The sequence below is a fragment of the Crocodylus porosus genome, unplaced genomic scaffold (assembly GCF_001723895.1).
Source record: "Crocodylus porosus isolate Cpor-Errol unplaced genomic scaffold, CroPor_comp1, whole genome shotgun sequence".
Lineage (NCBI taxonomy): Eukaryota > Metazoa > Chordata > Crocodylia > Crocodylidae > Crocodylus > Crocodylus porosus.
The window spans coordinates 20,148,188-20,164,780 of NW_017728918.1; positions in this window are offsets into that span (position 1 = coordinate 20,148,188).

Genomic DNA, 16,593 nt, shown 5'->3' on the forward strand with positions numbered 1-16,593 from the left:
TTATTTTGTGACTGATGCTCTCCCAATGAGTTTTTGGATTGTTCATGGCAACATATTTTTCATCTGTTACTTTACTTCTGTAAGTTTGAGACAAACAGTATCACAGAGCTAAATGGATGATTCTTCTCCAAGTGTCCATCATGAATTCAAATCAAATGTACTAAATTGGCTAATTTTTGAATCACCCAATAAATGTTGCAGTCTCCTAAGGAGGCATAGCAAATCTATCAATATGTGTTTCCTGGAAAGGTGCTTTGACATTATATTGACTGGGATAATGTGCCAACAGGTTCTGTGGAGTTATGTAACCTTTAATACATACCTAACATAAACCACAAGTGAAAGCAAGTTCTATTTCAAAGCCTGAGAATGTATTTTCAGTCTGCATTTTTCACATACATTTTGGCTGTAGAAAGTAGCAACTCAGGCCTTTAATATCTCATAAAATACTGAGTAGCACTACTCTTTTTGAAATCCATATTCCCTAACTTTTAGTTTCTCAAAAAATATTTTCATCAGCAACCAAACAGTAATTCCATGGTAGTCATGACAAACACCTCTCATTCATCAGTTGACAGATGACTTTTTGCTTTAAGAAAAGAACACATATATTCTTAATACACTTTTCTTATGAGGAATCTGCAATTAATCTATTTTCTTTAAATTTTGCGCTTATGAAATTGCCAACCACATTCAAAAGAAATCCGTGGACCAGTCTTGTCCAACTGTCAGACTACTGGTTTTTCCTGAATGGCTTCCTCTATTTCTGTGCACTGGGTCTTATTTTCAGAACATTGTTCAACCGTTACAGATCCTGTCTCTGACAGCAGCAAAGACCAGCTGCTTCAAAGGAAAACTGCAGAAATCGTATAGAAAGGAGATATAGAATAAGCTACCCATAGGAAACCTTCTTACCAGTCCCATTCTTTAAAAGTTAATTTATTTCTGTGTATCCATACAATATCCATATTATTCCTCCCCATTTCTGATAGAATCACAGGATGAAACCCACTTTTGTTAACTGTGGGTACAATTCCATTAATTTATTTATAGCTATTTGCATCAGTGGTCTGTCTTACCTTTCCAATCTAGAGATAGCAAAGATGCATAAAGCGTCTAGTCCAGGTTGCTGACAATGCAAGATTTTTCCCAGTAACTGATTAACAATGAACTTGCTGACTGAGAAGAAAGCAAATAACTTAAACTGCACCCTGGCTCAGTCCTGAACATCTCTGAGCAGTGAAGAAACCATATGGATTCATTATCTGTAATTCATATGAGCAGAAACATCAACTTATACACTCTGATGATCATAAAATAGCATTGGTACCAGGAACTGCCATGACAATAATGACCTTCAGTACCATCAAAATCTACCGTCTCTCTTTATTCTTGGATGTGTTGATTTACTAGGCTATTTCAAATCTTCAAAATACACTTCCAGTTGGTCAAATTAATATATCATCAAAAATCCGTAGCTCTGTTCTGAAGCTGTCATGTGTGGCAACTGTTCAGCTCTGTCTCAAAAGCAGTTTTAATTACCCGGTGAGCTTTAATATGACAAAGCCAAAAACATCCCCTGTGGAAGCAAACCATTTACCCAGATTCATTGTCTTATTTTTAGTGTTTACAGCACAGATATACACAACCCAGATTTGGTGTGGTGAGCCAATGAGGGCCACCTCTCCCTAAAGGTAACTGTTATTTTAATGCTGCCATTTACAAGTCAATAAAACATAATGTCAGTGTGGCTATTTCCTTTTCTGATCATTACCTGTCAGCTTTTTTGTTGTTTTACCACACAGCCTTCACTTTCATGCTAAACACACAGAGACACACAACAACCACCACCCTATACAGGCAACAGCTAAAAGGAAGTCATTCATCCCATAATTGCCCTGGCCTCAAACAAGCCATGAAGTAGAGCACACAATAAAGGCAATCTGTCCTCTTTTAAAGGGAAGTTCAAACAGCTGTCTTGGGTTTTCTGTTGCATATTCAAAGCGATAATGTATGAAATTATTAACTTCTGCACGGGGGTTTATTGCATTAAGAGCCCCCTGTCAAGCAAACAAACTATGTGGCTACTTTAAGGAACACTTTGTCACAGGCTTCTGGGTCAATTGGGCTTTCAAAAAGAGTCTGGATACTTGAAACATTTAGGAAGCTAACTTAATTGAAGACGGATGGTGTCTGACATCAGAAATGCCCATTTTCCTTTCTTTGCATGTCATTCCCCATGTTGATTTGTAAGGATACCTAACGGTTATATGCCCAACTACCCAGGGGAGAAGCTGTGGGGTTGTTTGACAGCTAATGTAACTCAGCCATAAGCCAAGTGAGCAGCATAATTTATCAGGGGCTTGATCCAAAGTCTGTTAGAGTTAATGGGTGCATTTCCTTTGTCTTCAACAGACTTTGAATCCAACCCCATATTATTAGTGTCTCAAATAGATCCAGAGCATGTCACCAAGTAGCATATATTACTTTTTAAAACCAGCAGGTTGGGATTTTATTTTGTACTGCAGTCTTAAGTAAATATTGTTATAAACAGGGAGTAAATAGCATATTCTGCCGCTTGTTGAGAAATCGTTCTTCTTTCCCCTCTCCCACAAATCGTATCTCATCATTGAAAAGTGTTGACCTCTTCTTTGCTGCTCTTATACTTTCACAGTTTTTCCCCAAAGGGTTTGAAATCATTAAAGAGAAAATAAAAGGTTTTCCTCTCTAGAACCAAGGTTTGCTGGATTTTCCTTTCGTCTTTCTTTCTTTACGGTCAGATGCCAAACATGAAATTCTTCTGGGATTTCCAGTTGCAAAATATTTGTGAAAAGTTTGATGCAGAGCATGGTTTTTGTCATTTTAGTAACTAGAAAGAAACAGATCAGTTATGTGAATGTATTTCCTGTAGAAAGCATTAGGTTTATAAACCTAAAACAGGGAAGTCTCAACTTATCAATAAAATGGTACACAACAGTGGGGAAAACTTTCCGATAGTACTTATTCACATAACCTGATGAAGTGAACTCAAGTTCATGAAAGCTTGTACCCATTACACATCTTATTTAGTTAGTCTATAAGGTGCATATCTAGTCTACCTTCTGCCTGACTCCAGACTAAAAGAGTTAACTACTTTTCTCACTTCATCACAGTACCTGAACTGGAGAAACCAGATCCAAATCCACACAGGGACATACTAACTTAGGCTCTTGAATAAAATTATCAAACCAAGTTATGCACTGAAGAGTCTCTATGTAATGCATGGCAAATGTTAGACATCTCAAAATGCCATTCAGAAAAATCTAGCACACTAAACAGAAAGCAGGCTATGGCAGAAAATAGGAAATACTGAAGACAGAAGTTCCTTTGGGGGACTTAGAAACCCTATTAACTGCAATTGGGGGCGAGGGGCACATCTATTCACACAGGATTCACATCCCAGCACCACCTCCTGAGAAACTCAGTGGTAGGGGCTTTTGCTGAGAGAGGCAAGAGAACGGTAGGAATTTGCATTTCAATCACTGCACCAAACTCTCTTTCTTTATTTTATCCTATTGTACTTTAATATTTAAATTATAAATAGTCTTTGAAAGACTAAAATCACCTGTCTCTGGCCAAATCAATCTTTAATTCTTTTATGCCTAAGGGAAAGATTCAGCAAGAGGAAATAAGAGATCCCTCATTCCAAAATAGTTCATAGGCTCATAAATGATTCTAAACAGTGAAATCTGTGGATCTGAATCCCCCCAAAGTGGACAAGAGAAATGAACCCAGGCATCCCTCTTTCTAATAGAATGGTTTAAAACTCAGTAAGCAAAAGACCATCGCTGCCCTTAACCGAGCTGTGCACAGAGGCATGTATCCTCGGGGAATATTTACCAGATCCGGCCCCTCAGGTGTCACTGGAGGAATGAGAGAGGTGGTGAGCTGTGTCTGAAGTCAGGCAGAAGGTAGAGTAGATTTATACCTTAACTAAATCAGAGATACATAGCATGTGCTGAAGTAAGCCTGCTGCTTAAGAAAGCTTATGCTATACATTGCGGAGGAATGTTTCGCTGGGGCTAGGAGCAGACATTGCATTTGTCCACAGATAAATTATGCCTGTGTTTGTTCTGCAAGAAAAATATCCCAGGATTCCTCTGTACATGCATTGCCCTTCTAATCAGGAATCCATGAGTGGCTAACTCCAGTGCTGCTTTTCTGCTATTTGTTCAATGATGCAGTTCCCAGGAGGGCTGCATATATGTGCTTTGCAATACCCCAGTACATTTTTATATATATTTTATAATGTTATTATAGTGGTTTCACCTCTTATGTAAGAATTTTTTTTTAGGATTTATCCTGGGACAACAGACTTGGATGTCTATATGCTTGCACTTTGTCCTGGGATAAAGTGCAGGGCCGCCCCCCTGGAAGATATAGTTTTGGGGCCCCCTGATCCATCGGCAGAGATAACCATAGCAGGGTGTGGGGTCCAAGGCAAATCAGCCTGTGTGGGGCCCTCTCTCCCATCCCATAGCACACTTACACCAGTAAATGAACATCCCAGCACACCGGACACAGCGAGACCCCAGACAGCTTGCTCAATCAGCTTGTTCCTGGACCCAATTCTCAGACTGACCTTCTGGCTTCCTAACTCAGCCCATAACTGGATTCTGCTCTCTCTGCCTGACCCTGGACCTGGCCACCCACAACCCAGCATGGCAGAAACTGAGATGCCCATGAAGTTTCTCGATCAACTTGTTTCCCATGAACCATGAATTGTAACAATTTTCAACCTCTAAGGCATCTCCAGTCCAAACTTTAAAAAGCTTTCAATCAATAACTTTACACAGAAGTAGCGGAGGGTCCAGGCTTTCAGCTTTATTTATTGGATGAGATTGTAATGAATGGTGGCCCTCTGAATAGATTGGTCTAAATTACTGGAAGAAGAAAAAGATCTTTCTTCTTAAAGGAAGAAGAAAAAGATCTTCATCCACATACACAATATATTAGCATCCAGAAAAACTGCATCTAACTGGGGAACCTGATGACCATGTTGTAGGGCTGATCATGGCAAGGTAGCTCCTATTAAATACCACAACGTTGCAACCTTCATAGTAAGGCAAATATAAGGTGCCTCAAAACCCTAGCCCCAATGCTTGTGGGTGCTTCTTGGTTGAAGAAAAGCTAAAGGACATCACTCTGACAGAAACGTGCCCACACTGAGGCATTAGGCAGTCAGCAGCAATTCTTTTCTGTTGCTCTCTGGCAGAAGCTACAACCAGCGAGGCTCTGAACATCTGGACTTGGTCTGACCTTTGGATTCTGTCTCAATGGTCTAAAGGTGAGACGATAGGTATTGGGAAGCCTTCATTCCTCCATATTCTTGTGTAGGCATATGTATTGAAGGTCTTGGTGTCAGATTCATGAGGCACTTGGCTAGACCTCTTATGCATACACCATGATCCAGACAACTGAAAGTAGCCTACTACTAAAAAAGATCTGCTTTAACTAAGAACATTTCCAATGAACACATGTATTGTAACCATCTCAATAGAGCCTGTGCATTTAACAATATGCATCCTAAAACTGTAATCTCTGAGGACAGATGTTGTGTTTTCATTACCAGTGTTGGCACTGGATTTATGACACAGATATCTTGTTTTGGGTAGACCCAAACCCTCAGAAAATAGGTGAATTTTATTACTACACAGTGCTAGCAGATAAGAATAATGCAAACAATTCTATATTTACCAGTCCAAGGGTTCAGAGAGTCAAAGTACATTGGCCAGTATGCAAGCTTCACTCTGAGGGTCTCTCTTGAATGTAAGATGTCAGCAGTCTGGAGATCCGAAGCTGAGGCCCACCCCCCAGCAGTGGGGTGGGTGAGACAGGCTGGTGGTGTGCCCTCTGTCTATGATGGACTTGGGTTCCCCTCTTGGGGACCCGTTGCTTCTCTGTAACCCTTCCTTTCGTATTCCTTCTCTCCCCTAATGACTCTTCATTTTCGGGCATACCTGTTTGGTCTCTCTGTGAACGTTATACTGTCCACATTCTGTCCTGTCAGCATATTCCTTTGTTTCACAAACCCATCACATGCACACATCCTAATTTGGGCTCTACCAGTTTCTCCTGATCTGGTTCATCTACCAAAACCAGAAATCCCAAGGGCTTTGCACTTGGGCACTGTAACCTGGCCAGTGTGGCAGAGTCCCTTATCTTTGGTATGGAATAGTATGGTACATGGCTTCAATTTCCAGCCTGTGTTTCTGCTTGCTGCTTGCCTGTGTCAAACACAGTAGGCCTTGAAGGAAACCTTTTGTTACAAACAGGCTTTTAGATATCAGTTAACCCTTGCCATTCCCCTGGACCATTGTTCTAATATATATCTTCATTACCTACAAGCCAGTTCCTAAAAACAAACCTCTACATACCACTTTCTAGCCATCAACCAGTAGTTCCTACACAATATGATCTTGACTCCATAAATAGAGCCTCTAAGTATTAATGTAACATAAATACATGGTAACAATGACTTCTAAATTACTTGACAAAGCAATTGGCCTGTTAAATTGGTTAATAAAAATTTTATTGATAAATAAGATTTTATGTTCCTCTTTGCTATTACTATATATTCTTCTGTGAAAAGTTAACAGTATTTCAGCATTTTGATTTAAGTAAGCTACTGTATGGGGTAATTTCCTGAGAGGTATATCTGTTGTAAAGTTACAGGCTTTGTCAACATTCATAAACATTGCATTGATAGTTATTGCAGTATAAATACATCCCTGCCAGTACTATGGAACTGATGCTCCAGGGATGCACGAATTTAGTGATATCAGTGAAAAATCATACCTGTAACCAACATAGTTACTGCAGTACAAAACAGCGCATAGACCAGGCTTAATTGTTTAGGTGAGATAAACACAGGCATTTATAAATGTAAACCGAGTAGTGGTGGTAGATGGTAGAGTCATAATGTTCTACAAATTACTTTCACTATCACAGTTTCTATGCCCTTGGAGACTTTCTGACTCATTCAAGTAGCCTCTAAACAACTATGGAAGAAAATTTCTTCTAAATAAATGTAATGCAGCAGAACCTATTAACTAGGCAACAGCACATAAATAGGCAACTGGAAAAAGTATCTTTGCCAGCAAAACAACCATCTTCTATTGCTTCTATTACTTAAGAGGTTTTCTGACGCTAACTTGTGTCCTCTCCAGTTCAGCTGGTTTGAGGTTAAGCTTTGAGTTTGTTTATTTTTAAAACATCCCCTAAATTTGCAGATGCACAAATTCACCCCAAATTGCCAAATTCTTTTGGCTGATGAGCTGCTGGAACAGAAGTCAACAAACTTTTGAAATCATATTGTAACATGTCCGCCTTGTCTTATTGTCAGTAGTTGTCTGCCTGTTAGTGGGTGGACAGGCAAATTCTACAGAATTTGATGATGGATGGAGACAAGAAGGAGATAAAGTACCAGACCCCTGAGTGGAAGGTAAATAACAAAGCACAAAATGAATACTGCAGAAGTCTTTTAGCTGTGGAAGCACTCTTCGGTATTGGGAGAGCCAGATCACACAGTCTTAGTGAGGCCTATAAGATCATAGTTTTGAAAAGTAACCTCCATTGTTCCCATTGCAAATGTCATACTGCAATGACTGTCTGAAACTTGGGTTACTTTATATCTAAATGTTGCCATTTCCCCCTAAAATTCAGTCTAGGAACAAAATTCCATCTATAAATATGCCCGCCCTGGGAGCACATTACACAAAATGTTTAACTGCATGTGTGTCTACATGTGCACAAGCTTACTGCACAGTAAACCTCACCAATCAAAAGTATATTTTCTACCTGCAAAGGCAAGTAGCAAATATACTTTCAGTTAGTAATGCTGTAGCAGCACTCATGTAGATGCCTAACTGGAAGCAAAACTGGTCCTGGTCAACTGTCTACCAGGGGTGGGAGACTGCTCCCTGCCCCCAGGAGTTGCCTGCTGCTGGGGCCATGGACTATGTCTCCCTACCCTGGCAGTGGGCAGATCCAACCCCCGCTCCTCCAAGATTGCAGCTGGGGAGTGGGGGCTGAGAAATCCTTATCTCCCGACCCCTCCCCCACCCCACCATTGTGATAGGGAAGCAAGGGACTTGTAGATCTTTATCTCCCAGCACCAGCTCCGCGACCAAGGGGCTGGTGCTGGGAGATCCTTATCTCCCAGTGCCAGTCCCATGAAAGTGGGGTCAACAGAACAGCCCAGGACAGCTGGGACTCCCAATGCCAGCCCCATGGTTATAGAAATGCTGCTGGGAAATAAGGATCTCCCACTGATAGCCCCACGGTTGTGGGACTGGTGCTGGGAGCTTCCTGCTGGAAGGGATTGGTGAGCCTGTTCCTTGCTCAGCTCTGTGAGGGCAGAGTTGGGCAGGGAGGAAGCTGGGGAGCTTGTTTCCTGCTCAGTTCTCCGTGGGGTAGTTCCCAGCCCCTGCTCCAACCTTCTGGTGGTGTAGCTAACAGTGAGCTAGCTGCTAGCTGCCCCGCTGGAGAACCAGGGCAGTGGGTTGGGATCTCCCCTCTCCTGCAGCTCTTTCCAAGTTCCCTGCCCCTGACTGGGGACCCAGGGCCAGGAGCTCCCTGCTGCTAGAGCAGAGGGACATTGTCCTCACCCCAGCAGCAGGCACCCTTTGGGAGCAGGGTGTAATGTCCCAACCCCAACCAAGAGATAGGTTTCTTCTGGCCCAATGCTTGCTGCCAGCCCCTGGGCTAGCACCCAAGGGGAACCTAGAGCAGGGACCCAGGAAGTGAGAGCAGCTTGCTGCCATTAGCAGCAAATCTTCTTCCGCTCCCCTGCACATGTAGACACCTGCCTGGGACCATTTACTCATGAGTAATTTATTTACAAGTAAACTGGTCCTGCATCAAATACATGTGTAGATACAGCCTGAGAAGACTTTTAAATTAAGGGCTTAACTTTAGAAAATAAATAGACAATATGCATTTTGAGCTTAACTCCAAATTTTTAAAATAGGCAGGGGTTATTTAAACATGTGGCAGAAATAAAAAAGACAACCAAACATAATGGCTCCATCTAAACAGGCTACAAAGTGCTTCTATGGCACCACCTTTCATCTTCTAATATTTTTTGCATAAATTCTAGTAATTGAAGAATATTTCATAGTGCTGACTGAGAATAACATTCATAATGTTATGTTAATTAATTTACACACTTACAATTTAATTTTAATGTAAAACATTTACCTAATTATATTTGTGTAGTTTACTTTGTATTAGGGAATGTCCAGGATTTTTGCAAGAAGGACAAACTTGTTGTTGGAACTGACCCTATTATGCCGTTCTCATTGTACTGGCTTAGATGCAACCTCATTGGAAAGCCCATTATAAGTGCTATTAACCCTCAGGCTGCCTCTGATCTTACAGATTGCTTTGCTCCTTCACCCCTTTCATTGTTCCTGTTTTCCTCACACTACCACATCCTATTAGCTGACAAATTGGGAAAACTGTGACTGCCCAAGCTTCACTGAAATGCTATATTTTTAAATATATTTGATTGGTACACATCATCACTTCACGTGACAGATTATGATGGCCAGCTGGTTTAAATAGCTTGTCCTAACCTGGCATATATTTATTTGTTTATTACAGAGTTGTCAATTCATCTGCTCCAAGATTAGCAGAGATTTGCAGAAAGAAAATATATATATCCTGTTAATGCTTCACAGGTTAAACAACTTCCATAGCTGAGTTTATTAAAGCAACTGTTTTTAGAGTGTTGATGCACCAAAGTGAAACCGGTCATTAAGTGTCAGGGAAGCTGTTATTTATTCAGTGTATAATATTCACCATTCTGTGTTCTGCACATAGCAGGGTTGAAAACTGCACATTGGCAAGACCTTAGCTTATTGCCTGAATTAACTTTTAAAGAAGCCTATGCAAAGAAATCAAATGGCATGGTTTCTTTCAGCTTATCACATATCCCCAACAAAAAATTACAGCCACCTCATGCTACAGGACAATGGTCCAGATTCTGCTCTATGTCGTACGTTTAGCTGTCATTAATCAGCACCAGTATAAAAAGAGGAAGGGTACTAATGTCTTCCGGAAACAGAAACACATGAATCAGGGGAACAAAATATTGAAGCCATTGAAAAAATCCATTTGACTTCAGTGCACAGATTGAGCATTGCGTGGACTCTAGAAGGTAAAAAACTGAAACATTCCCTGGGCACAGCCTTAGGAGTGATTACTACAGAAATCAAACACAGACATGGCCTCATAAATTGTCAGAAGAATGACTGATATCATCAGCTTCATAAGCTCAGGGATTCGATATTTCCATGCCTTTTTTTTTATTTCCCACTATGGTTACAGCAGTCTTCCAGGTGCCGTGTTCTACACAACTACCCCGTATTGACAGTGGACTTCTGAGTTTTCTACAGCCATATATTTCTAGAAATATATCTGCCTGTAACTCTTGCAACCCTTATCCTCTCCTAACTGTATGGTGTTACTTTGTCTTTATGCTGTAAAAATATATAAAGGTAGTGAGTGATCCATTTTGTTTGTCTCTAAACTTAAACTTATCTAAACAATTCCATAATAATATAAAACCACTCTAGAAACTCTCTTTCCAAGTCAGGGCTAAATCACATTGCTAGACCAGCATAAGAAAGTTTGCACTGCTTCTGTCCTTGCCTTATCTCTTGTGCTGATTATTCAACATCAGTTGCAGTGGGCAGAGCATTGCGTGCGCATGTCCGATGTGTGTATACCAAAGCAACTGGTATACTTCCAACTCAGCCAAGGACAAAGGAAGAACAGGGGCCAGAGGAAACACTTCAAGGACCTTGAGGCAAACATTAAAAAGTGTGGCGTTGATACCACAAATTGGGAAAAACTAATCCAGGATAGGGCTACATGGCAGCTGCTTGCAAGAGAAGATACATCTTTGAGGAAAATCATCTCACCCTGGAGGCAGAAAAATGGCAGAAATGGACGGAGAGGAAATAAGACTGAGATATCTGTGGCCTGACCCTCCCTTTCACCACCACCTGTGGCATTTGCCAGAGAGTCTTTGGCTCTGGGATTGGCCTTCTTAGCCATCAACTGACTCATCTACAACCCTTTCGTGGCCTATGGAAGTGACGATCCTCAATCATGAGAGATTACCGTTGCCACACCAATGATCTCTTCTATGGAAAAATGAAGTTGCGGGGATGAGACACAAGCCTTCGGAGTAGTCTACTTAGCATTTTATTCGAGAACCCTTTTCCTGTTTTTGTTGAAGTCAATAGCAAAATTCCTGTTGCCCTCCATAGGACCAAGCTCAGGATTTAAATATACACTGCAGTCTTACAGAGAAAATGAAAAGAGGAAGGGATCACTGAAGTTTTCCTCAACCCTGCCTTTCACACAACTTTTTGCCTTATGTTTTGCCTTAAGTTTTACATTTGCTATTTGTGAACCTTTACATACAGCAAAATTACTGACTTTTCCTACCAGAACCGCTTACAGATTACAGGTTTTAAATGTGCACACTCAGCCCTATATTTGTGAAAGTCCTGATGGCTGGCACGTCAGAAAAGGGGGTACATTTGTTGACCATGAATTACTGGCGACTGGTTGCTTGGGCAGAGATCTATGAATTTCTAAACCGAATATAGAAATGTGCCATGATAAACCTCACATGTGAAAGGTGCTGCTTATTACCAAATTCTATTTTCTTTCATGAGATTATTGAAAAAAAGCCCACATGTATATTCTAGCTGACCCAAGCCATTTTATTTGATCCTCCAAAAGATATTATAATATGATCCAATATTTTCCAATGGGATAAAAGCAATTCTCCACTACATTAACCAGGGGGATTTAACAGCTCTAACATTAGTGCCTACAGCAATAGGTTTATACATTTTTCATTTTTGTAAGATGCATAAAAAATAATTAACTTCCCTCCTGCTTGCAAATATCCGTCTTTGAAGTTAACAAAAAAAAATTACCAAATGGCTCTGCTGCCCCCTCACAAAATGTGTTCTATTATAAAAGATGATTTATAGGAATCAGGTGCATGAAATATTGTTTAAGAAGAAAATAAGACCTAGATTCCTCAAATGTACTATACCTCTGATGCTTCTTGAGGTAGTTCCTAGAAATTCCCTTACACTGTAGAAGCAGAAAATGAAAAAGACATTCCCTGCCCCAAAAAGTCTCCCATCAAAGATAAGAGGCAACAGATGGATACAGACAGATGTGGGAGCACAAAGAGACATTATTGCTGACCATGATAAGCAGTAGTCATAGCACATCAGCAGTTTAACTACCCCTGTTTCCCCAGCATCAGTTTTTCCTGTTCTTTTGCTCTCTCTAGGCATCATCTACACAGAGCTGCATTGACTTCACGAGGCTCTGTGCAAAATCAGGAATGTGCCTGGATAGATAAATTTGCAAGACAAACTTACATAGCATAAACCATCTCTTGATAAAGATTATATGTGCTGGGCAAAACAATACACAAGATGACAGAATAGGCTTTATTAAAAATACAGGTGTGTAAGTCTTATAAGTGCTGAAAATAACCAACCCAATGTTACATGAGTTTTACGGCATGGTGTCAGCATGAAATGATATCAATTTGCATTGATAAAGAAAAGTATTGACAAAAATTCATTTTAGAATTCTGAACAAATTGATAAAATTTAAATGAATTATTAATTAAATATATTTATAGATGTATATATGCATTTACAGTATATATAATTGATTATATTTTGAGTCGTTTACTCAGCTGCATGAATGTAGAAGATCCAGAAGATAAAAATGACTGGAAATAAAATAAAAGGATTTAATTGTACAGGCACAATAAAGTGCAAAAGGAAACCACCAGGGAGTCTAAGACAGTATTGCACTCCTTGGTGCACTCCTGAAAGCTGACAAATGCTATCTTCCTGAGGGGCTTATCTACTCTACAGTCAGGCCTTCAAGTCTATGCTCCAAATTCTAATCCAACGTTACGTATTTCCAATTAGCACAAAATAATATCTCTCACCTTAGGGGGGCATCCAAGTCCATCCTTGAAAAAATATAATTCCCCAGTGGTAATGTAGTTCTCTCAATAGACAGCCTTGTGTGCCCCCAGAGACCAATCATAATCCCATCTGCATGGATGCACAACTCTCTCTATTCTGACAATGGACATCTTTCTAATCAATCCTTATTAATCCATCCAGGAAAGCACATAGTCCTGTTATTTCAATGGGGCAACCTACAGGGCTGTATCACAGAGAGGCCTATTGAGGTAAAACATGGTTGTTAGAGAGGGACACTGGCTCGAGTAGATTCTTCTGGATATGCTAAGGGCAAACAGAGTTGTACAGGGGGAAATAGGATAAAAAAGTCTAAATAAACAGCCCCCCAAATGCCGCTTTTGTAGCTGAAGGTACATATTTACCTAAAGTGGAGTTGAATTCAGACACTGGAAATTAGTCATTTTTTTAAATGAAGGTTGAAAATCCTCAGAAAAGCTAATATGTATGTCTACATACCTATGATTGTGCCTTTGTGAACTCCACATGGAGAAGAGTAGCTTTAGATCTTACTGAATTACAAATAGTATATGACAATAATTCCATATTTACTCAAATACAAGACAACCCTGACTGTAAGACAACCCCTCAATCATTAGATTCTGCACATTAAAAAAGTATAAATTTATTATAATTGTCCATGTATGGAATCTAATTATTGGAAGATTATCTTAAATCCATTTCCCCCCTACTGCTGCAAATAGTGGAGGGAGTGGTGATGAGGAGAACAGTATTAGGACAGGTGGTGCAGAATAGACACTAGTAGAGGCAGTATGGAGTGCATGTGATAGGGCAGGCAGTAATGGGCAGGCAATGCAGGCAGTAATGGGGCAGGTGGTAGCAGTTAGGCAGTGTGGAGGTGGTGGGGCAAGCACTAAGAGAGGCAGGCAGGTTGCCCCCTGTTACCTTTCCCCCCCACCTTCTCCCAATTGTGCCTGCCCATCCCCACCACAGCAGCCTCAGATTTCCCTGATTCTTCCCCCTTCCACTGTTTTCTGCTCATCCTCTCTCCATGCCACTTCTGCTGCCTGAGGTCTCCGGCCCCCACCCCTCTTCCTTCCAACTCCCCACCAAAGTCTTTCCCCCTTGCTTACCCCTCAACACCCCCTTCCACCCTCACACACACTTACCTTTGCTCTGCACCAGCAGGATCCATCCCTGCTTCAACCTGGGGCATGCACCATGGCTCCAGCCCAGCCTTGTAGCAGCAGTACAGAGCTGGCACTGCTGTTCTAGCCCAACCCTGTAGCAGCACTGGCAGGGACCTGGCATTGCTGCTACAGGGCTGGGCTGGAACAGCAGTCCTGGCTCCACACCACTGCTATGGAGCCAGGCTGGAGCCATGCTCCGTACCCTGTGTTGCAACAGGACAGAGCCTGCCAGCACTGAGCAAAGATAAGGAGAAGTGAGGCAGTGGGCAGAGGTAGACAGAATGGCATAATGAAGGGAGACTGGGGGCTGCGAGGGAGGAGCGGCAGGTCATGTAGAGGCATTTGGGGGTGAGGGGAGCAGGTGGCAGCTGTAGCTCTGGCTCTGCATCAACTGCCTGCCCCTTCCCTCTCTGCCCCCCCACCCCAGCTACCTTGTGTTTGACTGTAAGGGGGACTTTTCCGCCAAAGTTAAATGGAGAGAAAAACTCATCTTTTACTCGTAAATATAGTAATAACGTGTAACATAATTTGGATTCTAATACATATTTTATCTTAATAACTTCATCAGTTATGTCTTTCCATCCAAAAAAAAGGTAACTAAATGCTACGCAATGGGCACGTCTACTCCTGCATATTTACTGCATAGTAACTAAAACTACTGCACGGTACAGGCGCTCATCTACTCATGCACATCTGTACTGTGCCGTAAATATGGCAGCTTACACTGACTTGAGCTTAAATTTTATACCTGCATCATGCAGGTATCAAATTTATGCCTGATTAGTTACTGCGCAGTAATACACATGTAGATGTCTTATGGAACAGTAACCAGGGGCTGCCTGCTGGGTCTGCCCCGCTAGTAGTTGGCTGGCTTGACCTAAGCCTCAGGGCTTCTGGCTGGTCCTCACCCCTCCCCTCCCCCAGTGCTGGGTTGCTCTCTGGCAGCCCAAAGCTGCAGGATATAAAAGCCAGCAGCCATTCAGTGCCCTAGGACACACTGCAGAGGAGCTTGGGGGACTGCAAGCCCTGCGTGCCCCCTGGACAGGAGCCAGGCTGTTGCTGCTCATCTTGTCCACTAGCCAGAGCTGCCTCTTGGCCACAGGTGAGTGTTGTAAAGCATGAACGAAACATGCCCCTGGAGGCTGGCGGGGCACAGCAACCGCCCGCAGACAGCAGTGGCAGCAGCAGAGGCATGGCAGCAGTAAGTGGGGAGCTCCCACAGGCAGCCACATCAGTGTCTGTGGGGAGGGGGCATGGTGAGCACTGACTGGTGGTCAGCAGCCACCCGCAGATGCTGCCGGCAGTGTCAGCAGTGGCAGGCAGCGATCAGCGACCAGCTGCAGACACCGCTGGTGGTGTTGGTAGCAAGGGGTGGGGAGGGTGAGCGGTGACCACCCACAGGCACTGCCAGCAGTGTCAGTGATGCTCCTCTCAGGGGGCGCACCGCTAATCTCAGGGAATGCACATGCACCCACAGGCACCCCCTATGTGTTGCCAATGTTGTAAAGGGATACAAGCTACTGCTCCCCCTGGCCAGCCCTCAGAGCTCCCCAGGGTTCCTGCCTGGCTGATTGTGGTAGGTGGGCAGCACCAGCTCCCTATTCCTGCACACCCCTAGTACTGTCTCCTGTCTTTGCAGCTGTGTGCTTGTGCTATGGCACACTTGCCTCTGCTGCACAGCTTCCAGGCCCTGGCCCTCCCCTGCTGCTGAGCACTCCTGAGCGCTGATCAGGGTTGACCACACAGAGGCAGCAGTGTAGGGGACCAGAGAGCTGGCATGAGAGGAACCATTGTCCCCTGTGAGGCCCAGCCCTGCCTACGTGCGCACACCTGAGACAAGCACCCAGGGCTCCAACTGGATCCAGAAGGAGGTACACGACCTTGTGAACCTCTGGGTAGATGCAGAGGTACAGAGGCGGTTTGTGCAGAGGGGATGCTCAACCACCCATGTTTATGATGCCCTGTCAGATGGGATGCATGAAAGAAACCTCTCCGGTTGGTGTGGCTGTACGGCATAAAGGTCAAGGCCTTGTGCACACAGTGGTTGGCCATAACTGAACACAACAATTGGTCCAGTCATGTCTGCAAAGCCATGCCCTTTGTGTAGGAACTGACCAACATTTTGGTCCACTAAGACCCAGGCCACAATCCTGCAGTTTTCACCTGGAAGCATAGGCAGAGAAAGAAAAAATAATGTGGGGGGGGGGATATAATGGGGGGGGAGTTAAGCATGCACATTCACATGTGCATACACTCCCCCCCCCATGGGAAAGTCTGAGGGGGGAGGGGAAAGGGCCAAGGGAGGGAGTGGCATTGCCCAGTGCCACGCTGTCCTGGCCACCTCCTGGCCCCGGCCCCAG